General features: G+C 39.1%; 1 protein-coding gene across 1 annotated transcript in view; it reads right to left on the reverse strand.

Moving 5' to 3' along the window:
- Cntnap2 (contactin associated protein 2) overlaps window positions 1-27,016 on the reverse strand; it is a 2,205,170-nt gene that overhangs the window by 399,214 nt on the left and 1,778,940 nt on the right.

Here is a 27,016-nt window from a genome sequence, read left to right on the forward strand (position 1 = left end):
ATATATATATATATATATATATATATATATATATATATATATATATACAGACATATAAAACCCACTGAAGCCACATATTTTTGGGTGTGGAACCACACACTAGAGTGTGGTTGAACTACCAGGGGCTACACCTTAATAACAACTGGCTCTCCCTGAGAAGTCATGGACTGCCAATAGCTTCTCAGTAGAGGTAAGGGCTCATGAGCCCCACCCTGTTTCATGCTACAGGGGTGGCTGACTTTTTCTTGTGCAGGTGTCATACAGGCAACTACAGCTGCTGATAGTGTCCAGAAGATGCGTTTTACCCGAGCCTTCCTGGTTTTACAATCTTTCCACCCCTTCCTTCATGACATTCCCTGAGCCCTGGGGGAGGCAGGGGAGGAGGGGGAGGCAGCCATAAATGACCCATTTATGGCTGGGCACTTCTTAGGCATCATTCTCTGCACTTTGGTCAAGTGTGAGTTTCTGTATTAACTGCCACGTGCTGCTCAAAGAAACTTCTCTAATGAGGTCTGAATTGCACTAATCTATGCAGATTTAGAGGGCAGTTTGATATTATATTAATTTAGCAAAATAATAGTAGTGTGTTCAACCCTGGAGTTCTTGACCAGATTACAGTCTTAGGCATGCCCTTCCTCTTGTGGAGTGGGTCTTAGTGAAAGAAGGGGACAAGGCCAATTGCAAAGAGCTACTCTCGCACCAAAGCCCAGGAGAAATTCTGAGGGATGTGGTCAGGAGGAGCTCCACATAGCATTGCCTTTTAGGGCTTGTGCAAGACAGATTCTACTGTGGAAAATCTCTGCTCTATTTTATTTTACTGCTGTTGCCCCTTGGCACTCTCCTTCTTCAGGGCTGCATGGGTAGGAGGCACAAATCAGCGGGAGGTCATTCTCAAAAGATAATTTTTATGCTCATCATCCTGAATGGAAATAACAACCCTGAATGCTACTTTTGAACAATGAGAGAATGAAAGAGGTAGTTCAATAATGAGGTTAAAGATTTTTTTTTTTTAATTCAAATCCTTTAGCAAATAGAGCTGGGGACTGGGGCAAACAACATGGAACTTCACCTGGAAAATTCTGTTCTACGGAGGACCTGTACTTGTTCTTGAGATTGTCTATAAGATCAGTGAACATATAGTCTCCTATTTGTATCAGGAGCAGGAACCCAAGGAGACAGAGAACTTAGCCAGTGGGACTCAAAACTGTATATTACCCCCATCTTAGCTGTCTCATTGTTCTCTGTTTTTTAAAAGTGCTGTTTATCAAGTTAAAGCTAATCAGCCCTCCGGGACTTGGGTTGACACCATAGTTCCTGGTAATCAGACTTCAAACCAGTCAGTAGGATTTCTGTCTTGTAAACTTACTTTCCCTTAGCAGAAGTTCTAGGAATTAAACATCAGTTCAAAGAGCACACACATGCTTTGTTGTTTATTTAAAGTTATGTGTATGGTCTACGTGTGTCCTCTTGTGTGCATACACATGTTATAAGCCGGTGTGCTCACACATGTGCAAGTGAAAGTGAATACTGACAGTCCACACAGGTAGCTTCCTTTAGAGCTCTCCAGCTCGCTTTTTGAAACAGACTCTCACTGAGCATAGAGCTTGCTAATTCAGCTAGTCTGGCTGACCAGCAAGTGTCAAGAATCCTCCTATCTCAGCCTACTTGCATTGAAATTCTACATATGTGACAGTATGAGCAGATATTTACGGAGGGGTTGGTTATCCAAACTCTGACGCAAGAACTTTTTCAATGGAGCCATCTCCCTACGCCGAAGCCTTTGATAGTAAACTTGTATTTACTCTTAAAGAACAATAAATGAAGGCAGCCTGACTACATACTTTAATTTGACAATCTATTAGAGATGATTCCCTCGGTTATGGGGCTGGTATCCTTTGTGGGTTGATGTCCCTTAGGGTGTGTCTCTAAAGCACTGCTCATCAAATTAAATCCTAAAATCCAAATTCCCCTTGTAATCTGCTATGTCTCACCCAAACTTTGCACCGTCTGGCCAGCATCACACATTAGCTTTGGTACAGCAGGATCCTTAGCAGCATGGGGTACCCTGAGTGAACTCTCATAGCTTCTGAAAAGCAGCATGGGTGGTTTTATAAAAATACGATGTGAGCTGTGAGGATGGCTCAGTGTGTAAAGTACTGTGCTCACAGACACTCAGGACAGACGACTTTGAGCAATGGCTTCGCTGCGGCACTGTAAGAAGTGCGTAGTGATCACGAATATCTGAAGGGTGTAAGTCAACGTGTTTTTCTACGACGGATGTTAACCACGGATGGGTTGTACAGCCACAAGTGAATCCACAACTCACATACTAGTCTGGAACACTTTCAGCAACACAGAAACACCTCTCCCATCCATTTGTTATCGCCGGTGTACTCTTTACAGATAACTGCTATTTAATTCAAAATATTCAAATGCTTTCTACTGGAGGTCCTATTTTGGATGAAATATTGTGCTATAATAGTGAAAATGTAAAATCACCCAATAATGGGAACGAGCCTTCTGTTGTCAACTGGGCTGACTCTAGAGTTTGGATCTCGCACATAAAGCTGCGATGAACATCTTTTTAATGGGATTATGTACTAGCATTGATGGGTGTTTGCATAAAACAAGAAATGCTGGGTTAAAACGTCTGCCTAACTTTTGTGGATAATTTCAGACTGTTTTCTCTAGACTGTATTATCAATTTACATTTCTACCCAAAGCATATAAGAATTCAGGTGACTTAGGATCCTTGCTTGTGTCTGCACTGTCAGCCATCTGGAACACCAGTGATGTGATGAAGCATTAGGTATAGTATTTAAGAATACGAGCTAAGGATATTTTACAAACAGAAGTCAAGAAACATTCTAATCACTATGCAATTTAATTGCACATGACAAACTTGGAAGCATAATTTTAAATCTTTGTAGTAACCATATGGATATCATTTCTAGAAGTTTGGACATTGTCATACTATAGTTTGCCATCATTGAATTATTTCGTTAGAAACTCATTAACATGAAGAATGAGGAATTTATAAGCCGAGTTTCACCAATACCATCAATTCTGTATCATTGTCAATGAAACTGAAAATTTTAAATCATTTTTCTTAGGGTTTCTTAGTAATGTGTGTTATAACTACTACCTTACTGGCAAGCATGAGGAATAGAGAATTTACGTTGGCCACAGCCACCAGCTCATTCGGGACAGTTTAGATTATACTGTAGAATATTTGCATCTTGTTCTGGGAATTTCTACTAAAGATAGAAAAAAACAAACAAACAAACAAACAAAAACCAAACAACAAAAACAAGCAAGCAAACAATTCTGTGTCAGTTAGAAGTCTTTCTTGTGCAATTCTCATTTACAGATGAAAGCATACTTACCGAGATGCACGCAACTAATCTTACATGTTGCAGTTACACACAGTGTTCCATATTTGAGAATGGCTGCAACATCTTACATACAAATGCTCCTCTGCCATCAGACACCACACCAAGCAAGTTCTAGGTCTGCTTCATGCCCAGGGCAACCAGTTGGGGCTGATCTATTGATGTTATTAGCTAGGATACAGCTAATTGTCATAAACTGACATTCTTCACTAAATCAGAAAAAAAAAAAAAAACATTAAAAAATTCAACACCCTAGATAACATGAAAAAGTTACCTTCTGAATCTATTCTGGTCAAATGTTTAAGCAGAACTCCACAGAAGTTAAAGTTGCACATAAAAGAAGTTAAAGAGACACATAAGAAACAAATCCACTGACAGCAGTAAGTGGTTGGATTGGCAGTTTCTGATGTGATTTTACCTGCCCTGAGAGCTACAGGGTGACCCTCAAAAGGATTTACCTAATAGTCTTCCTAAGGGCCTTGCATGAAGTATTTTTATTTTATAAATTTTCCTATGCAAACAAGATTTTTTTTTGGAGTCAAAGACCTTTAGAGATTGAGGTCGATCTAATTTAGGGAGACACTAAGTACTATTTATCATGTTAGCATAATACACTAATTATATGTGATAGTGGGCTTGTACAGTAGGAGAATTCTGTCATCCATCTCAGATGAGCTCTGACTCAGACTCTTGCATGGTCTATCAGAATTGTTAGTTACATAGGTGAAACTTGAGTCTCTGGATCCATCCTCGAACTATTTTACTTCAGTGCAGTTTTCCCGAGGAATTTGGTTATCCTCAGCTGCTTTTCCCCTGCCTGCTGAGACAGCAAACAAGCCTGCAGGCATCCCAGTCTTCCCCTTAGCTCAATGACAACATAAAAGGAAAAAAAACTGCGTAAAACAAACACTGGTTTTTACTGTAGAGAGCTTGTTTTTCTATCAGGTGTTATGAAAGTTCCTATTCTAGAGGTCTGTCCTGTAGATCCTGGCAGAAAGAAAGGAATTTTCCTTTGGGAAGCTTTTAGGGAGACTTCGGTAGTCTACCAGAGAATGATAAGAAATCAATTTTCCCATCCTCTTGGCAGAAAGAACAGCTCAGTGAGGCTGTTGGAGGAATGTGTGGGAAGCCATTGTTTAGACTAAGGCTGCAACAGATCAGGTGTTCCAGCATGGACCCCCTTGTGCCAACTGCCACAGAATAGCACAGCCAGTTTTCTAGAGAAGAGAAGATTCCATCCTACCCATAAGAGGTGGCGTTTCTCTGAGAAAGCATCCTAAGGAATCCCTCTCCATTTTAATCCTGTAAAGGAAACTTGTGCTATGACCCATCTGCTTTCCATGGGTTTCTGCTTCCTTCATTCCTTTTGTGCCTATAAAGCCAGGGCCTCTGTTGAGCTGATTGGTCCATTCATTCATTCAGTTTTCTAGAATACAAGATAAGATGTTGTCTGATTCTAGAACTGATAATAAAATACAATTAAATATTTTAATTAAATTTGTTATGATTTTTTTTTTCAGACTGGATCTCTGTGAATGCTGTGAGAAGAGGGAATAATGTTGCCAGGCTTCTTTGAGATGACTAGGTTGGATGGAAGTCACTGTATGTCCCTCAGGGATGATTTGCCATCTTAAGATGGAGCAGCATTGCCAGATTCTCTGTGGGCCTTAAGATAGGCAAGGTCTCTGCTCATCTATCTTGCAGGAACTACTGCAGCATAGCTGGATCACCAGAAGGTGAAAACAACAGAGCTTCTAACATACAACAAAGTTAAACTTCCTCAATACTTCCCATGATGTCCTCAGTTACCGCTGCCGATTGAACCTTCCTCAGTGCTGTAAGATAGCGTTCCCTATAAAGCAATTAGAACAATTAAGAAAACAGCCGTCGCAACTAGATCTTTAGAATCCATGCCTATGTCCCCTATGAAATGAAAGTAATTACAGACTCAATTACTTCCTTTCAGTGGGACTAGATGAGACCTTTTATAAATGCTAGACAATTATGCGTTTCATTTAGACTCTCTTAGAAAAAGCCCCTACCATCATTTTGAGATTTGATGCAAAATGGTCTTCTCTGATTTGCCTTTCTGGAATGCAAGCTCCCTGAGGGCAGACATATTGTTTCATAAAATTTTATAAAATAAACACAAGTAGGTAATTAAAAGTGTTGGCTTCATGTATTTTGTGATTGGATAAATATACAAACAAACACAGACATTAACAACGCATAATTCTAAAACAGTCACCAGAGTGAGTTTACTATTAGTGGGAGAGATGGGAAAGAAAGCCATTTTTATACTGAATTCCTTGAATAATCTTGACCTATTTACTTCAGCAAGCTTAACTTTCTTCAATTAAGGTTTTATTTTTTACAAATTAATACTCAATAAGAGGTTTAAATGTGCTTAAAATGGCAAAAGGGGTACACAACTTACATCTTAAAGGTAAATCATTAAGATGTTCTCTTTAAGAGAAAGTTGGTTAATTTACCTGCGCCATATTTTCTCTATCGAGGTATGAAATGATTAGGCAGTTTGATTCTACTTTTATGTTCCTGATTCTAGAAAAATAAGTAGTTATTATTGGAACAAGTGTGGTATACGTCTATGAGCACTAAAAACCCACGAATGTTGGGTCTATTTTTCATGAGTGTGGTCCTTTGAAGACAGAACTTTTGGGGTACTTTGTGGTGTGATCCCACTGAAGACAGAACTCTCTGGCCCTTCAGGTTTTCCCAGGACAGTGATGAGCACTGGGAACAGTAATGTCTGGAAAAAGTCTACTTAACAGTTTTTTTCATTTTTCAGATCCTCAGCTAGAAATAAAACAATGCTTGGTTTTATGTCCTTCACTGGTTAGTGTGCTACCTAACAGAAACATGGAAACTTCCAAAACTCTAAACTTGAAGAGAGGATGTATGTTTTCATTTCTCAAGTTGTCTTGAGAGAACTTCAGTTGACTTCCTTTAAGTGACACAGAAATGTGTTGTTTTTATTCTACAGGAAAGTTGTCTCACTGGATAGAAAGCTGCTTTGAACTACTTACAGTTTAATCTATCCATCCATATTTACATTTTATCTATGCAAGAGTTGCCTTGTGTTTTTGGAACTCATGGCAAGAAGGCATACTTGACAAGCAGCCTTCTTCCCTTTCTGTGTCTCTGAATTTCTAGCAAGTCATTTGGTGCCTGGCATCTCCAAGCTAGTCGATGGGAAAGCATGCCATATCTTGGCTCAGAGTATCGTTTAAACATGGGGTGAATGGCCCGTTTCTCATTCTCAGTATTTCTCCCATGTTAGTAATAAAGAGAAAGATGAAAATCTTGGAATGTTACCTGCACCTGGCCATGTGTCCAGTTGTTGCTTGGCTATGTCTTTCCTCACGGCTCCCTGGCTCTTGAATGCGGCTGGGCGGCCTTTTGGAAAGATCCTTTTGTGTGAGCACCTGATTGCACGTGTGTGTGCATGTGTGTTCGCATGTGCATGTGTGTACATGAATTTGGAGGAATTTGGAGAGAACAATCTTAGCTATGGTTTTTGAGATACCATCCACTTTGGTTTTAGAGCCTTGGAACTTGGCTAAGCCTGCCTGGGTGGCAGGCAAACCCTGGGATATGCTTGTCTCTCCTCCCTGGTGCTGAGTAACAGAACTCAGATCTTAATGCTTGCAAGGCGGTCCTTTACTGACTGAGGCATTTCCCACAACCCCTTAGGTGGGATGCTTTAAGAGTTGTTCATGACTGGTTCCATATCACATGTCCTACATGTGGCCCACAAAACACAGCACACATCATCATTCTACAGAACTCTAAAAAGAACGGCAGTTTCCATCACCAGCACCTCTGTCTACCTTCATCTTGAAACTGGACAAGGATATTCCAGGGAGACATGGTTCAGTTGGGCTTTATATTTCTCAGACTCCAAAAGACATGGCCAGCCATCTGATTCAGCAGTCTCTCAGTCCAACCCCTGCTTTTTCATGCTGGTGACAGGGACTGCTACTGAGGAACACATTAACATCTCTGCAAACCAGCCTTTTTTACTGGCCTCTCAGACTTCTTCAGGAATGGCCAGGTCTTTCTGGCATCACCTGAAGAAGGAAATGATACTGACACAGCTGACCCATGCACCTCTGAGAAACTATTTCATAGCCTGGAGAAACCCAATTTATTATTTCTTCTTAAGCTATCAAAAAGTCTAAACCTAGGCTATTTGGGGGTGGTTATCAACTTTTATTTACTTTGATCCCACTATGAGCTAGTCCATTCTTGTTTCTGGTGGGGCAGGCAAGGGAGTAGGGAATTGGGAGAGGAGGTAGATTCTCAAAGGTGTGACTCCCACCTTTCACATGCCAATACCTCAGCAAGCATTCCGCAGAATTGTCTGTCACAGCATAGGTAAAAATGAATCAGAGCAGATCATGGTAGCACATGTCTATAAGTGCAGCTTTTTTTTTTTTTTTCCTGAGGCAGGAGGATCACTACACATTTGAGACAAGTCTGGTCTACATAATGAGTTTCGAGCCAGCCAGAGCTACTGAATATGACCCTGTCTCAAAAAGCAAAGCAATATACCAACAGATAAAGAAGGAAACAAACAAATAAAAGCAGGAGAGCAGGTTAGGGCTTGTAAGTGTAGGGCAAGGATGAGCCAAGATCAGGGATTTTCACTGGGCACAAAACTAAAAGGTTAAAGTGATGACAGTAAATGTAATTAACCACTACCTTGTGTTCTGAAGCTAACAAAGGCTAATGGATAAAATAGAGGTAAAAATAAAGTGCTTAGCCATCTCCTACCTCAAACACCCTTCCAAGATTTGGGTGCACAACACCTGTAGTTGCCTTAGAAAGGCTGCAGTTTCGGGGGAGGGGTTCTTTCTTTGGTGGAATGAAGTTTTTCTTCCCAAAGCTCATACCATCCCAGAAAGAATGAAGTTTTCATGCTCACCTCAATAAGAGTTTTAGTGAACAAAGAGAAGATGTACCCAGTTATTTGCTCTCTGCCCGTGTGTTTAACTTGACCCTCCTTTTGCTTAATTCACATCCCTTCTCTTGGCTGAGTGGTTTTTGGGTGTGGCTGAGTGACCTTCAAAGTATATTATTATATGCTCACTTTATTAAAATTCATTTATCCATTTTTCTTTGTTTCATTGTTTGGAAATACCTTCTACAGGAGAGATCCTTAATGTCAGGCTTTCTCACCCAAGTGCCAAGTGCCAAAGGTCAAGGTAATTCTCCAGTTCTTTAGTATATTGTACATAAATCTCCCCAAATATGAAGATATTGAACAGCTCTCCCTATCATAACTTTTTCTTAGATAGCTTCATTTGTTTAAAAGAGCATCTGTCTTCATGCATTTGGTTCTAGGAGAAAGGGTATAAGTACGAGTTTTTATTTTATGGATTTTCCCATTCTGATAGGTGTTATTTTCCAATAAGACAAGAATTCTACTTTGAACTGAGAAGTGTTTCCTTTTTTTCTTGTAGCCACCTTTAAATCCCCTTCCACATAACACAAATCCATGTCAACATTACTCATATAGGTTGCTTCTATCTTTCCTATACAAACTTCATACTTAAAAAAAAAAATACACTTTGCCATTCCCTTTCATCTTAACAGGTTCCTGAAGTGGACACAAAAGACTTGCTCAAAGGTAGGACCGGTTTCTTTTACTGCTCTTATGATGCTCAATATTTGTTTTTATGTTGTCAATATTTTGAAGATGCTGAGGGATGGAAAACTCTGAAAAAGGCACATCCCCTTGGCTACAATAATGAAAAACATTATACTTTAGGATGAGATGGCTCAAATAAAAATAAGCCTTCAAATTGCCACTTAGGAACTGGCACTGAGAATCAGAGGCAGTGAGGAAAATCCTTGTTTGCTATCAGTCTCCAGGTTGAAGAGAGAAGTATGAATCAAGGAGACTGAAAATAAATGGTTTGAAATCCAAAAATTATGACTAGTGCGAATGAGGAAAAGCAAAAGATTCTATGAAGGAAAATTGTCAATTATGTTCAATGTAAAATGTCTGGTGCCAAACTAGGCATGGAAACATGGAAACGATTGGTGAACATGCTGCAGGGAATGCTGGGGGGGGGGGGGCGGAGATGAAGAAAAAGTTCAGTGGCTCATAACTAAATAGGAATTGAGAGAGGGGAGATAGTTCCTAAATTCTTGTCTTGGAGTTGAAATGAGAATGCAAAATTTAACCTGGTAGACCCCAGAGGGGCTTTGGTACTCAGCATTTTGTAGACTGAGCATTGACATAGTTACTTGCATTTTTGTCCCATATGTCTATTGTCAGTGTTTTCCAACCTCAGAAGTGAAAAATCATGGGAATTCTTGTTTTATGGATGAAGATAGCACCTATCTTTGTTTACAGAATGACTTCGAGGGCACATGGACTGGAACAGGATTTCTATGGCTGGGAGCTTGTGAACCTCCATCACCCCTTGTTTAGGATACTGTGAACAAGAAGTACAGGGGCTGTTTCTTCAATCATTATAGTCAAGCACATGTTTTTCCCAAAATGTGACTCCAATATTTTGGAAAAAGGATTTTTGTTCCCCCCTGTATCAAAGAAGGAAATGATAGAAATAAGAACTTCCTAGAACATCTTGTCATGAGGCTTGCAGTCGTGTGGGTTGCTACACACAGCTGGATCTTGAGTTCAGAGATAACAGAAATTCAATACATGGATATACTCAAACTTCAGTTAATTAGATTTAAGAAATCAAGTTCACATTTTTTCACAAGTTTACTTTATTATATTTGAAAGTATATAATTTATGATGCTTTCCAACTTATTAGGCAAGATATAAACCTTCTGTACAGAAAAGAAGTGATGGAAACAAACCATAATCAATAGAGAGATAATACATGACATTAAAAGAAAAGAGTGAGGGGCATGAACTGGCAGGGCTACAGCAATGAAAAAAATCCCTCCTTTAATTTTATGGAGTGAACAAAGCAAGTGTGAATTCATTTTTTTCTACTTGAGAATGCAGAAGGAGAAATTGCCATGATTTTTACAGATTATCCACTTGCCAATAAGCTAAGATCAGGAAAGTGATGTGTGGTGGATTGAATGACAATTGTTGTGTATGCTCATATATTTGAGTGCTTGAGCTTTAGTTGGTAGATCTGTTTTGGAAGGATGAGGAGGTGTGGCCCTGTTGGAGGAAGTGTCTCAAAGTTTGTATCATTCCCAGCTGGTTCTTCTGCCTCATGCTTGTAAATCAGATATGAGCTCTCAGCTACTGCTCTGATGTCATGCCTTCCTCCCTGCTCCATGCGGGGATGGACATGGACTCATCCTCTGAAACTGTAAGCAAAGCCCTAATAAACTCTTTTATAAGTTGCTTTGGTCACTTTTTTTTTTCACAATAATAGAAAAGTAATTAAGATATGATGCAAATAAGCCTGAGAAGGATTTGGTTATTTCATTTCCTTGACTTGTACACAATTTTGATGAGTAATTTTAAGTCTTTAAGATTGTTGTAGTATTCTGTTCTGGATTCCTTGATAAAAGACAGAAATGTTATGCCTTTAACATCACTCTCTTTTCCCTATAATTCTGAAGGGGAGAAGCTTCATCTCAAGACAACATTAGGGTACATTTTTGATGAAGCCTCTTCCTGGCTTGACTTTTCACTGTTACTTCGTCCTTTCTGATTTGTATCCCTTGATCTTGTTCAGTTGTCTTATTGCTCTAGCTAGGACTTCAAGTACTATGTTGAAGAGATATGGAGAGAGGGGGCAACCTTGCCTTGTCCCTGATTTCAGTAGGACTGATTTACATTTCTCTCTGTTTAGTTTGATGTTGGCTATAGGATTACTATATATTGTCTTTACTATGTTTAGTTATGTGCCTTGTATCTCTGATCTCTCCAAGACTTTAAACATGAATGGGTGTTGGATTTTGTCAAATGCTTTTTCGGCATTAAAGAAATTATTATGTGGTTTTTCTCCTTCAGTGTGTTTATATGGTGTATTACATTGACAGGTTTCGGTATAATGAACCACCCCTGCATACCTGGGATAAAGCCTACTTGGTCCTGGTGGATGATATATTTTATGTGTTCTTGGATTCTGTTTGCAAGTATTGAGTACTTTTACATCAATATTCATAAGAGAGATAGGCTGAAGTTCTCTTTTTTTATTGGGTCTTTGTGTGGTTTAGGTAGCAAGGTGACTGTGGCTTCATAGAATGAGTTTGATAATGCTCCTTCTGTTTCTATTTTGTGGAATAGTTTGAAGAGAATTGGGGTTATCTCTTCATTAAAGATCTGGTAGAATTCTGCACTGAAACCATCTGGCCCTGGACTTTTTTTTGGAAGGAAGACTTTTGATGACTGCTTTTATTTCCTTGGGGGATATAGGACTATTCAATCTATTTACCTGTTCGTGATTTAATTTTGGTAAATGGAATCTATCAAGAAAATCGTCCATTTCATTTAGATTTTCAAATTTTGTGACATATAGGCTTTTGTAGTTAGACCTACTGATTGTTTGGATTTCCTCAGTATCTGTTGTTATGTCACCCTTCTGTTTCTGATTTTGCTGATTTGGACAGTTTCTCTCTGCCTCTTAGTTTGTTTGTCTAAGGGTTTGTCTATCTTGTTGATTTTCTCAATAAACCAGCTCTTGGTTTCATTGATTCTTTGAATTGTTTTATTTGTGTCTAATTTATTGATTTCAGCCCTGAGTTTGATTATTTCCAGCCATTTACTCTTGTGTCTGCTTCTTTTTTTCTAGGGCTTTCAGGTGAGCCATTAAGTTGCTTGTATGAGATGCTTCAAATTTCTTCTTGAAGGCACTTAATGCTATGAATTTTTCTCTTAGCACTGCTTTCATTGTGTCCCATACGTTTGGGTATGTTGTGCCTTCATTTTCATAGAATTCTAGGAAGTCTTTAATTTCTTTCTCCATTTCTTCCTTAACCTAGTTGTCATTGAATAGCAAGTTGTTTAGTTTCCATGTGTGTGTAGGCTTTTTGCTGTTTCTGTTGTTGAGGTCTAGCTCTAGTCCATGGTGATCAGATAGGATACAAGGGATTATTTCAGTCTTCTTGTACTGTTGAGGCTTGCTTTGTGACCAACTATATTGTATATTTTGGAGAAGCTTCCATGAGTTGATGAAAAGAATATATACTCTTTTGAATTTGAGTGAAAAGTTCTATAGACATCTATTAGGTTCATTTGATTTAGGACCTCTGTAAGTGCCATTATTTCCGTATTTAGCTTCTGTCTAGATGATCTTTTTGGTGAAAGTGGAGTGTTGAAGTCTCCCACTATTAAGGTGTTGGGATCAATGTGTGATTTCAGCTTTAATAATGTTTCATTTACAAATGTAGCTGCTCTTGTGTTCTCTAGATGGATTTTTCTTTTGATGAACATGAAGTGCCCCTCCTCATCTTTTTTGATTAATTTTGGTTGAAAGCCTATTTTATTAGATATTAGGATAGCTACCTCAGCTTGTTTTCTGGGTCTATTTGCTTAAAAAACATTTTTTTTTCCAGCCTTTTACTCTGAGGTAGTGTTTATCTTTGTTGCAGAGGAGTGTTTCTTGGAGGCAGCAGAATGTTGGATCCTGTTTCTGCAACCGTTCTGTTAGTCTGTGTCTTTTTATTGGAGAGTTGTGCCATTGATGTTGATAGATAATAGTGACCAATGGATGTTAGTTTCTTTTATTGTGGAGTTGGTGGTGTTACTGTGTTTCATTGCTTGTTTTCTTTTAATTTCTCATTGTGAATTTATCTATACCCTATGTTTTCTTGGGTGTAGTTGTTTTCATTGCATTGGAAATTTCCTTTTAGCATCTTCTGTAGGACTGGGTTGCTCTGTAGATATTGTTTAAGTTTAGTTTTGTCACGGACTATTTTGTTTTCTCCATCTATGTTGACTGAAAGCTTTGCTTAGGTATAGTAGTCTGGGTTGGCATCTGTGGTCTCTTAAAGTCTGCATGACACCTGCCCAGGCCCTTCTGGCTTTCATAGTTTCTGGTGAGAAGTCTGGTGTGATTCTGATAGATCTACCTTTATAAGTTACTTGGCCTTTTTCCCTTGCTGCTTTTAATATCTTTTCTTTGTTCTGTAGATTTAGTGTTTTGACTATGATGTGAGGTGAGTTTCTTTTCTGGTCTAGTCTATTTGGTGTTCTGAAGGCCTCTTGTATGTTTATGGACATATCCTCCTTTAAGTTGGGAAAATTTTCTTCTATGATTTTCTTGAAAATATTTTCTGGATCTTGGAACCTGGAATCTTTTTCATTTATTTCTATTATTCTTAGATTTTATCCTTAATGACATTCTTGATTTCTTAGATGCTTTGTGTTTGGAACTTTTCTGATTTTACTTTTTCTTTGAGAGAAGTATCAATTTCTTCAAGTGTATCTTCAGCACCTGAGATTCTCTCTTCCATCTTTTGTATTCTATTTGTGATGCTTACTTGCGGTTCCTGGTCTTTTCTCTAAGTTCTCCAGCTCCAGGATTTTCTCTGTTTGTGTTTTCTTCATTGATTCTAATTCTGTTTTCATGCATCGCACCATTTCCTTCAAATGTCTGAATGTGGATTCCTCCCTTTCTATGATGGCCTCTATTTTTTGTTTGCTTGTTTGTTTCCTCTCTATGTGCCACTAATTGTGCCTCTATTTATTTGGCTATATTTGCCTGTATTTCTTTGAGAGATTTGTTTCCCCTTTATTTGCTTCTAATAACTGGATAAGCATAGCTTTAAAATCATTTTCCTGTGTTTCTGATGAATTGGAATATCCGTTGATTTGGGTGTTGCTGGTGAAGCCATGATGTCCTGATTTTTGCTGGATATGTTCTTACACCAACCTCTGGCTATCTGCTTATCCATAACCTTTGCTTTTTGTTCCTGGAGACTGGGTCCATCTTTCTCCAGTGTCTGAAATATTCTTCAGGAAGATGAGAGAGGTCCACTGGTTTGAAAGTGTGTGTTGGTGTTTCAGCTGCAACTAAGGGAGGAAATTCGCAGGTGCAAGTGCACAAGTGCAGACAAGCAAGTGCAAGTGTGTGCGTGGAAGTGTGCCTTGAAGGACAGGGTGCAGAGAGTGTAGAAGCATGGAATGTGGGGTGGGGTGGGGGTGCTGCAGGCACAGGAGGGGTATGGATGCTGGTACTCTTTGCAGGCGCATGTACGGGTATCCTGAATACCTCAGTGGCCTACAGGCCCATCACACTGTCCTTCTGGTATTCAGCTCTGCCTGGGTTCCAGGAATTGTTTGACTGGACTCCATTGGTAGACCCACAGAACAGGGGCTTCAATGTTGAGAATGATGTCCCAAGAATCTCTGTGTTGCCTACAGTGGGACTGTGGGTGGGAGGGATCCAATGTTTGGCTGTTAGTGTAGAGGGTCCCTGGATCTGGGGCTCTCCAGACACTCACTTCAAGGTGCACTTACTCTCTAGCAGGCCTAATTGGAAAGCACGGGGGTTCTCCCTGTTCTCTATTCTCAGATTTGGGCCTGGTGAGGCAAATGAGAGTGTAAGAGATCTGTCAGATCAGTGGTGCTGCAACCGCAGAACTTGGAGGCTGGTATAGTGGCCCACTGGGACTCCAGCCAGAAGGGAGAACTGGGAGGCTGCCTGTACAGATACCTGCTGGGAGGCCCTGGGGAGCCCCTGGGGAGTCCATGTACCTGGGTATCTCGGTGGACTTGGGTGCCCATACAGACAGCAGCCTGCCCTGAGGGAATGGGAGGCCTGCCTCTGCTGTCTCTGTCACCAAGCAGGGAGTTCTGTGCTAGGAGCCACAGGTATTGTAGGTCACCTCCACTGAGGAGAGAGGCCTGACAAGAGGAAGCATGGGGGGATCAAATGTTCGCCATTCTTAGGCCCTAGAGAAGTCTGTGGGTGAGCTGGATCCAAATGGGCTCAGCTCACGGGTTGTCCCCTCTCACCCAGGAAGCCTTAATGTCAATTTTTTGGCTTCAGCTGCCCCTCCTCTCACCAATTTCAGAGTTTCAGATCCTCTGCCCCTCAGATAAGGTACACACTGGTTGCAGCCATCTTGGATCCCCCGAAAAAATACTTTTTATATTATCATATCAATATATTAATGATGGTCAGCATTATGCCTGCCCACGCATCATAGACTTTGGCATCTAGTGGTTTCTTAAGTACCACTAGATTTTGTGGAAACTCATTCCTGGATCTTCAGACTGATTAAATGAGATGAAGAGCAAAAAGGAAGAGAAACTTTGTCTCTCCTCAACATCTTAGTTAGGAAGACTGTGTCTAATGCTTTATGCTCACTCCTACAACCAACAACAGTAGGATGGTTCATTTTGATTGTCAACTTGATTGTGTTGAGAAATGCTTAGGATCTTAACAACGTACACTTGTGAGTATATTTGTATGGGTGTTTCTAGAGATAATTAGATAATGGATGCTCTGACCTAATGAATGAATTAATACACCAATGGATTAATAATATGATGGCATTATTGGAGTTTGCAGAGAATAATAAGGTGAGGACTCTGTAGGAAGTCTCTTGAGATCATGTGCCTGGAGGGCATATCTTGCTTTGATCTCCTCCTGTATGCCCCTTTTCTTTCTCTGCTTCCTGGATGGCTATGCATTGAACATCTTTCCTCTGTCTCTTGTTCTTGCCATCATGTTAGAGCCAAACAACGTTGACCTTGAATCCTCTGAGACTGAACCAAAATAAATGATCTCTCCTTACGTTGTTTCTGTCAGACATTTTTGTCATAATGACAAGAAAAATAACTAACACAGACAGTATATGTCTTAGGCAACTAGGATGGTCTAAGCCCCAAGCTTTACTAATACAACCAATTAAATTAATTTTCTTTCCTTAAAAATGACAGAAGCTACTCATCTCAGATATTCATCAACAAAAGAACATTTTAAAAAATGTGACATATTCACATAGTAATAAAAAATAGGTGCAAGTTCAGTGAAATCTTGATTGTTAGAATCAGCATGGAAACAAACATATGAACATATTTGTGAGGGAGGATCTTAATAAGGTTAATTGAGGTGGGACTGTCTCCCCAAGACATGGGCAGTACCATTCTATGAACTGAGTTCTTAGACTTAATACCAAGGAGACAATGAGCCTGAGCACCACCCATCATCTCTTTTCTTCCTGATTGCAGATACAATGGAATGAAATGCCCCATTTCCCTGCAGCCATGCCTTTCCATGATGATGGACCTTACCTTCAAAATAGAAGCCAAAGATAAACCCTTCCTTCCCTGACTTTAATTTGTCAGGTGTGTTGTTATGGCCACCCTTTACTGGGATCAGCTAAGTATTATGGTCCATAGCTTGGTCTGAGTGATGATTTCATCCGTAGACTAACATATAAAAATGACCACACTGCACTACTAGACTGTGCACTTCCATCTACAATGTTTACAGCTCAGATGAAAACTCACGGATAGATCACCATCATTGTTCTAGAAAACGTTTAATTCCTAATTCTGGTCCCTTCTTTACATAGGACCCCAAGTTACAGTCTCAACTTTCCTATATCTGGGCTATACCTGATAACCTGAAATGTAATGCAGTAACACTATTTTTTCTTGCTCAGATTTCCAATTTCCTTGGCTAACATTGTTCATTTTTATGTGGTTTTGTTTTTTTTTTTTTTTTTTTTTTTGCATATATTCCATTTTGGGGAAATTCTTCACTTATCTCACCTGTCAAAACATCTTTGGTGAAATGTAAACAAATTAGCTGACTGCAAGTTACTTAGTATTGTGCCTGTCATATAGTCAGCATTCAGCTAATATTATTAACGCATAGGACATTGTTAATATTCACTTAAGTGACAGACACAATGGCAGTTTCTCATGGTTCCACAGAATGTAAACTATCACTACAATCATCATAACCACTCTTCACAATAAGCCTTTGTGTGAGTAATTGGCATGATTAGAATACAATTCTACAAGGTGTATAAAGAAGGGTGATTTTGATTTGAACTTATACTTCTTTCTAGGTGATGAGGAATTGCTGCTCTGTGTGTATAGTAAATATTGGAGAGGGATAGCAATTCTGTGTATAACTGGAGCACAATGGCCTCTCTATGGATAACAGTAAAGGATTGGAGAATGATGGCCTTTCTATATAACAATAAAGAATTCACAACAGACAACAGAAAGGGGCAGCTTATTCAGAATCGTACCCTTCTTTTGAGCTTGAGTGCCACCTGAAAAACTCTATTATTTCAAAAAAACTTTATTTTTCTGAGCATATAAGTTAATGTTCTAATTAAAAGCATAGATCCCAACTGGACCAACCATGACATTATCTCAATGTTATATTTATAAACTGACTGCAAAAATTACTCCTGAAATTCTTATAACTTTGAGACAGAATTTGCTTTATTTTCTTTTTTTTATATTAATATTTATTTTTAAATAATTTTATACATTCACTTTTATCGCAGCTGTAGCCCACTCCCTCTTTCCCTCCCAATCCTCCCCTCCCTTCCTCATCTCCTCCCTGCCCCCTTCTGAGTCCACTGAGAGGGAGTGTCCTCCTCTCCTTCCATCTGGCCCTAGCTTATCAGGTATCTTCAGGATGGTTGCAATGTCCTTATCTGTGGCTTAGCAAGGCTGCTCCTCCCTCATGGGGGAAGGGGAAGTTCATGAGTTCATGTCAGAAATAATTCCTGTCCCTCTTACTAGGGAACCCACTTGGATACTGAGCTACCATGGGCTACATCTGAGCAGGAGCTGTAGGTTATATCCATGCATGGTCCTTGGTTGGATAAACAATCTCATAGAAGACCCCTGTGCTCAGATATATTTGGAACTTGTGGGGCTCCCTGTCCCCTGTAGGATATATTAATTCTTCCTTCCTTCATATGATTCCCTACACTCTGCCGAAGGCTTGGTTATTGTGTGTCCAGCGCTTTCCAAGGCATTACCATTGGATTCCTGGGGAAAGTTAAGGGAACAACTCTTCATTCTTTGTGCTCTTTGTATCTTGCTTACTTTATGCATGACTGTATAATTAAATCAACACTTTATTTTGCCAGCATCATACATCCAGGATCTGTCTGCTTGTAACTTTTGTAACTTTTCTGCTGCCTTTTCTTATTCTTTCGTTATTTCTTACTGCTGCAATTCTACAGTTCTTTAAGAATAAAACTTACCCTCTTGGAATAATTTTAATATCCTACTTTCATCCCTTTAATAAAGTTCATTTCATTTAAATAGTTGTAAGCATTCTTAAGAGAATCGTGCATTTTAATTACAATTAGATAATGAATATTCGGTTACTAGGATTCTGAAATAAAAATTATAATGCCAGTGATGGTAGCGCTCCATCTCTAGAATCTTTTATTATAGAAGTACCAGTGAGGGTAATCTACTGAGAATAACTAATTTGTTCAAGCTGGTTAAAGCAAGTGTATGTGGAAGTGAATGGTTTAATATTACCCCATAAAATGTACTTTTATTTAATGCCTTTTATTGAGAGACTATACAACTCATCTCTAATAATACCATTCCTGGATACAATGCCCTTTTGAGAGCTGGACAATAGCAAGACCTTACAGTTGCCAGTGTTTAAAATGTAAATCAGTGGGACACAGGACCCTTCCAGCTCTGTGTGCTTCTTTTGTATCATCTTGTGTATTGTCACTCTGAATGTCTCCTGAATGACCATACTAGCTCAGTTCAAATAAACAGGCAGACAGAGCTAACTCTTTCTGCATTTTTCTCAGAAATATCAATACTCTGGCATAAGGAGTAGCCTAGATCAAATGGAAACACGGTCATTTAGAAGAGATCAGAAGAGAGTGAGAGCAATGGTCTTTTCACCACATCCATTCCAGGATAAAGAGTCACAATGCTCAGGAAGGCAGGAGACAGACACTTAGTAAAGAGCTAATGAGCCAATTGTGAGCCATACAGTACAGACCCTGAGAGAACTAGGTAGAAAACATCTGATAAAGAAGAGGTTTGTGTTTGAAAGAAGACAGAAAGATGCAGCATCAAAAGATACTTGCTTCACAGTATGTTTCACAGAAAGCGGGTACACAGGACTTGTATAATCTATGTACAATTATCTCTTTGCATACTGTTTGTGTCTGTGGTTAACCTCACCAACTATGGTTTTTTCCCCCCCTTCATTGAGAATTACTTGCATGTGGCTTCTATTGATGACCAAGTTTCTAGTGAAGAAGAGAAAAGGTTATTTCTTTTCTTTTTTTTTTTTTTTTGGATTTTTAAAATTTTTTTAATATTAATCACAGGTTATTTACTTTGTATCCCAGCTGTAGCCCCCTCCCTCTTTCCCTCCCAATCCTACTCCCAATCCTATCCTCCCTCCTTCATCTCCTCCCTGCCCCTTTCCAAGTACACTGCTAGGGGAGGTCCTCCTCCCCTTCCATCTGACCCTAGCTTATCAGGCATCTTCAGGACTGACTGCAATGTCCTCCTCTGTGGCCTAGCAAGGCTGTTCCTTCCTTGGGGGGTGGAGGGGAAAGGTAAAGGAGCCAGTCATTGAGTTCATCTCAGAAATAGTTCCTGTTCCCCTTACTAGGGAAACCTACTTGGATACAGAGCTACCATGGGCTACATCTGAGCAGGGGTTCTAGGTTATATCCATACATAGTTCTTGGTTGGAGAAAGAGTCTCATAGAGGACCTCTGTGCCCTGATATATTTTGTCCTTGTGGAGCTCCTGTCTTCTCCCGGTCATACTAACTCCCCCTTTTATCATATGATTTCCCTCAAGATCCAGCTATACCACTCCTAGGCATATATCCAAAAGATGCTCAAGTAAACAGCAAGGACATTTGCTCAACCACTTTTATAGCAGCTGTATTTGTAATAGCCAAAACCTGGAAACAGCCCAGATGTCCTTCAACAGAGGAATGGATACAGAAATTATACTTTTACACAATGGAATACTACTCAGCAATTAAAAACAAGGAAATCATAAAACTTGCAGGCAAATGGTGGGATCTAAAAAAGATAATCCTGAGTGAGGTATCCCAGGAGCAGAAAGACAAACATGGTATATACTCACTTATATAGTCCTATAAGATAGGATAAATATACTGAAATATGTGCACCTGAAGAAGATAAACAAGAAAGAGGACCCGGGGTAAGATGATAAATCCTCACTTAAAAAGACAAATGGGATGGACATGGGAAGTAGGAGAAAACAAGAAACAGGACAGGAGCCTACCGCAGATGGCATCTGAAAGACTCTACCTAGCAGCTTATCAAAGCAGATGCTGAGACTCATAACCAAACCTTCCATAGAGTGCAGAGAAAAGGTTATTTCTTCAAGAAAGAGAAATATTGAGGGCTCGGGAGATGCCTCAGTTGGTAAAGTGCTTGACATGCAAGCATGAGGAACTAAGTATGATCCCAGAAGCTGAATTCACTGGCCAACCAGCCTATACAACCACTGATCTCTGTCTGGGTCTTCTGAGTCCTTTGGTATCAAAAAAATACAGTGGAGAGAAATAATGGAGGAGGGAAACATGGACATCTTCACTCCACATGCACACACAGGTATGTGTACACGCATGAATATATGTTCTTAAACATACAAACAGTCCTCACAAATGTAGTGTGTACACATGCACACGAACACAGAACTAATAATGATCACAAGGTCTCTGACACACAGAAGGACCTTCAGTGTCACCTGGGGAAACCCTTGCCAATGCTGCCTACTCTCCTTAGAACATTGGGACATAGGGCTTAATCTGAATGTGATGTACTAGTTGTTATTAGTTAAAGTCTGCCTGTTTAACTTTTATTCAGAGCTCATCTAGCTTGCCCATCTGAATATCTTTACATGTAGCAGGCTAATTTCTGCCTAAGGTTTAGATACGTACTTTAATTATATATGGTTAAACTTGCAGTGAGTTTATGCATGCCATGTCTATGTCATGTTCAAAAGACATCTTTTGGCTGCACATCTCCCCATTCTCAGCTCCTACATTCTTTCTGCCTCTTGCCACAATTCTCTGATCCTTGGACTGCACAAAATTTGGCCCGTTAACATTTCATCAAAGACTGGGAAGGGTCCCAAGGGGCCTCAACTTCCCCAGAGACACTGTTGGCAATGAACAGTTTTTAGCAGAAGATGTGTCATTTACTCCAGTGGTGTAGCCACGGGTAAGTTGTCATTGCTACATTTAATAACTACCCTCCCCTCCATGCTCAGGCAAATACATAAAAAGAAATCATGAGAATAGGAAGGGTCACTTGTTCAAAAGAGTGGTTCCAGTGAGAAAAAGAGGGAGATGAGGGAGGAGAGGAGGTTGGGGCTTAAAATGACTACCACTCATTATCTAAAAGTATAAAACTGTCCAACAATAAAAAATTAAATGCAGTTAAATGAATAATAACAGTACTTCTCTGGCTAGTCCCGACTTGTTGGACAACTATTTCACCATTCACTTTGTTTCTTTGCGGTTATCTCCTTCATAAGGCTCCCTTATAGAGTCCTGACTGGCCCTTCTCATTCTTCCGTCTCTATGCTGCTGACTTAGGCATTCTACCACGTAACTCACGTGCTGCTCCTAACCCTCGATAAAAACTATTTGGTTCCTACTCATGCTGCAATGCAATATTATGGTATGTGAGCATATTCTGACTCAAAATTCCAAAAACAACAACAAACAAACAAAAAAACAAACCAAAACAAAAAAAAAAAACCCATGTCATGATTCTAAAGGTTCTGCTATGCTTATGAGTGGATTGGGTGAAAAGACAGCTTGTCAAAAGCTATGTTTGTGTGAAGTAGTCAGCAGTCTTTGGGGCCTATATGAGAGAACTGAAAGACTGAATCTTGTTCCTAGGGCAATGGCTCAGGTTTGTGGAAAGGAAGTAATTGGAAATAGGATGAGATGGTAATCACCTGGTTTCAAGCTGCTGCCTAGGTTGACTAAGAAGGCTACAAAAGGAAAGCCCGAGTTTTAATTGACTATAGCAGGTGTTTGAGACAGATATAAAGTTATGAACATTGCTATGCTACTGGCTAATGTCCTGGGCAGAGACATACAAGCAGCAGCTGGGTCAGGAGAGTGAGACATTGTTAGGTGTTACTGGGCATTTGGAAAGCCTATGTTTATCATCCTACGTGAGCCAATGGCTGAGAGCTCAGAAATAGACAAGTAGAACCTAGGAGTAGCCAAAGTTTATAAGCTAATTCAATGGAAGCAGAGATGTGATATTTATCACATATTTATACAGCCTATGGGGAGTAGAGAAACACATCTATTGAGGGTCAAAAGAGGAACAATAAAATACTCAAAGCCTCAGTTTCTGCCTGAGTTGTCATAATCATGGTTTAGTTAAAGTGAGGTCTTCCTTTATTGTTATTTTTCATGTGGTTTGTAGAACTGTGCCCAACTTCATCTGTGACCTTGTAGAAATCCAGAATTTCAGGCTTCTCAAAATTCAGTGGAGAAGAGCCGCACTTAGCAATGAATGGTGGGCACATGAAGACCGACTGTTAGCTGAGGCACTATGAGGAGAGGAATAGTCTTCTTTCTTCAGAGAAATAGTGCTAGATAGGCTGCCCGTGTCCAGGGATGGCCCCACACATATGCACAGATGGACTATTGTAATGGACTAAGCAAAGGTGATATGAAATTAGGAGATGTGTTGTGGGCATTTAGGATTAGTTGGAAAGTTGGAAGAGGATTTAAAGATTGCATATGGACAAAATATACCATATACATCTATTATATAATCAAGGAAGACATTAAAAGTATTAAAAAATTAAAAAAAATCATGGAACTCTTTTTCATACCTTTTTAAATTCAACTTAATTTCTGTTTTGTATATACAGACATCAATAAAATGCTTAGGGAATTTAAGGCTTCAATTTTAGTACATCAACTCAACTGATGGCTTTTGAGTTGAAACATGATTATTTTCTTAATTACCTAAAAAATCAGCCATTGCAATTTTGAACCACAGTGACCTACAAAAAAACAAAACAAAACAAAAACCTCATTTCTCACTATCTATCAGTCTAATTCACGATCAGTATAATTCATTTCTTCTGGCTCTTCCCATGGGGATAGTCTTGACCTTGTCATTGCCTTTCTATAATTAACAAATTTGTAATAATGTGAAACTATTACTATTGTCTTTAATTTTTTTCAGTTCACTTAACCTGTTTCTCATATCCAGTGTTTTTTTGTTTGTTTGTTTTTGGTTGGAAGCCTCATTTAATTCCATCACCCTTCACTCTTTATTTTCCACCCCTAGCCTCATGCTCCCTAACTTCCTGTTATTACTTTTTTATGAACAAGCATCGGATCTCAGCTTCCTCCATTGTGCTTGCCAGAAAAATCACAATTGTGTTTATATCTAATTCTTCATTGACACAGACTTTTAATTTCCCATTAATTTTAGTAATTCTGCTCAATCGTTTTTCACATTCAGTTCTATTCTCTCTTCTTTCTGGAACTTACTGGCATATGTTAAATATACAAACTAATTAATTTCATTATAATATTTCCAAGCAGGGTACATATGTTGATATACATGCCCTCTCTACTCCCTTTCCCTTTCTACATCCTTAATGTTTCTTTTTTAACTGTCAAATCTTTTTTCCTCTCTAAGTTCCACACAAGATAAGGAACATAGTCTTAGTGAAACTAGCTTATTTTACTTAACATAGTGATCTCCTATTTCCTGTTGAGTCAGGGAATGAAGACAGGAGAGTTATGAGACCATGGGAAGGAAAAAGAACTTCTAAGGTGGGAATAGGTTAATATGGTGGAAGCTTCCTGTCAGCAGAAATGCAAGTTATAGAACAATTAAAATTGTCTGTAAAGGCTTCTCTTACAGAGGCAATATTGCTTTTTCAATATAAACACTTTTTTTACTAAAATAGGTATCATCCAGACTTAAGGACTGGTATGTGCTATGTATTTCAAATAAGACTGTAAACTCAATCTAGAGTTTTACCTTATCAACCGTAATAGTGCCAGGTGCTCCTCAGAACCTACCTTGTGACCTCATTTGGGTTTCTCAGCAGCTCTTGGAAGATAAAAGTTTCAAATCTCACCCATATCATAGGTGGGGCTATTGAAAAGATAGTAAAGGACTGCTTTATCAGAGAAGTTATACTCATGTTCTTGGGTACATCTTAATTCTTTCAGGGAGCCCCTCTTTCTCTTAACTGACATGCTTAAAATCCACATTAAAATAGACCACAATTCAGCGTCAGACTGGCTCGTCCTGAAATTCCCTTCTCCACTGAAGCTAAGGATCCAATTTTACCTGGATCAAGGTCCATCCAAGGTCAAGGAAACTTCGTCAGGCTGCTGAAGATGACAGCACGGGGCTGTGCATCCCTATCTGTCACCACCGATACAGCCTTACCTTAACATACGTTATGACTTGTTCATTGTGATAAACGTGGATATTAAGGTACATCTGTGTGCGCTGACTTTGATTTCTTTAGGTATGTGCCCATGACAGGTAAAGATGTATAATATGTCAGTTCTGATTTTTATTCCTTGAGGAACTACCATATTTTCCATAGTGGTTACAATAATTTATTTATTTTTTACTAATCACATAAAGGAGTGCCTGTATTATAATCAGCACCTGTTGCTTTTGCATCTTGATGACAGACATTCTGATGTTAGTGAGATAGAATCTCAGTGTAGTTCTGGATTTGCATTTCTCTAAGGACTGAAGTTATACCATATCTTTTCATGTACTTCATTTGGAAAGTGGCCATGTTTATTTATTGACTAGATTATTGATATCTTAATGCTAAAAACTTTGTTATTCTGCTATGCATTCTATATATTAATTTCCCATTGGAAATTGGAGTAGCTGGCAAATATTTTCTTCCATTTAGCAGACCGTGTCCATCAGTTGTTTCTTTGGCTGTGCAGAGACTTAAATTTGATGTAATTTCATTTGTCAATTCTTGCTATGATTCCTCAGTGATTAGAGCACTATTTAGAATGCCTTGTCTATGTCTAGAACCTGAATTGTTTTCTTCTACTGGGCTAAGTCTTGCATTAAGTTCTTGAATCTATTTTGAATTGATTTTTATGTAGAGTAAGATATGGAAGCCTCATTTTAGTCTTCTGATATGGGAATCTATCTTACTACTCTTTGTTATAGATAGATGAGTCTTTTTCCTCCTCAAACTGCAATACTTTCTTTTTCACCCGCCTCAACAGGTAACATTAGCAATGGTAGCTTTGGAAAGCCAGTCTTGTACACTGTCTCAGAAGTAGAAGTTGGTTGCAGGAAAATAGGAACCAAAGGTTCTGGGTACCTATTCTACAAACGTGGATGACAAACAGCAGCTGTCTGGCAGGTGAACAATATCACCACCTTTTTAGTCAATTAACCTTCCACTCATTTTCTTTTTACAACTAGCCAGCAATCCTTTCCCATCACACTCCAAGGTGTAATTTGATTTCTTATCTTGGGAATAATAGTAGACTCAATGAAGGGGACTGAAGTAATTTTCCCATCTCTGAACTTATGTACATCTGGATCTATATCTGAATATGGAATATTTCCAATAAAATGGCTGTAATGTCCCTTCATGTGGCCCCAACTCTTCACCAGATCCCCTTGCCTCTTTCTGGATCGAGTTCTTTGCTCTGGTGGCACACTCTACTTCACTTTCATCCTCATGCTTTCTCTTTCTGTTGGGTCATTACTCCCAGCATGAAATATGCCACAGTATTTCTCATCTTAAAAACAGCTCTGCACATTTTACCTTAGGTCTTTATTTCCTTATGTTATTTCATTTCCTGGCTATTCTTTTCAGGGATAAGAATTCCTTAGAAAAGCTACATTATTTTTTTAAATGAGTAAATGTTTTTCTTAAGAAAAACAAAATTCGAAGAGCCAGGGGATACTTTCAATAAAGAAAAAAATTGCAATCCGGAATAAGCTGTCTGCTGATAACAAGAGTAGGCATTCCTAAGAGCTGGGAAGTTAAGCAGTAGCAAAAGGATAGATATCCCTCCTCAGAGCTCAAAGGAACAGTCTGGAGTTTACAGCTGTACAATAGGTATCCCATGACCTTCTTCAGCTCTGATGTGGGACCCAGAAGGGCTGTCCTTTAGAGTTAAGACATCAGAGCCACATATTCAGCTACTGTCCCTAACCTTCAGTTATCCTACTGTCCCAATGATGAATTCAGATTCCAGGCATATTAAACATTCTACACAAAACAATCTTTCATGGTTTCTGAAAGGCAAAACTACTGGAAAAACATTCCCTCATTTTTGTTTGCTTAAAGTAGCCAATCTTCATTCTCATAATAGAAATAGAACATTCTGCCATCAAGTATTTTCTTCTGGTACTTAACAATTACTCCTCTATCATGATTCTCATGTTTTATTACTAGAAACATCAGTATAATTTTGGCTTCTTTAACAATATAAAGGTGCTTTTCTTCTGGCTTAAAAAGAATCTCTTTTTCTAGTTCCCACCATTTGCCTGCAAATTTCACGATTTCCTTGTTTTCAATTGCTGAGTAGTGTTCCATTGTGTAAATGTACCACAATTTCTGTATCCATTCCTCCATTGAGGGACATCTGGGTTATTTCCAGGTTTTGGCTATAACAAATAAAGCTACTATGAACATGGTTGA

The sequence above is a fragment of the Psammomys obesus genome, unplaced genomic scaffold (genome assembly GCF_907164565.1).
Source record: "Psammomys obesus unplaced genomic scaffold, mPsaObe1.curated_primary_1811, whole genome shotgun sequence".
In the NCBI taxonomy this organism is placed as follows: Eukaryota; Metazoa; Chordata; class Mammalia; order Rodentia; family Muridae; genus Psammomys; species Psammomys obesus.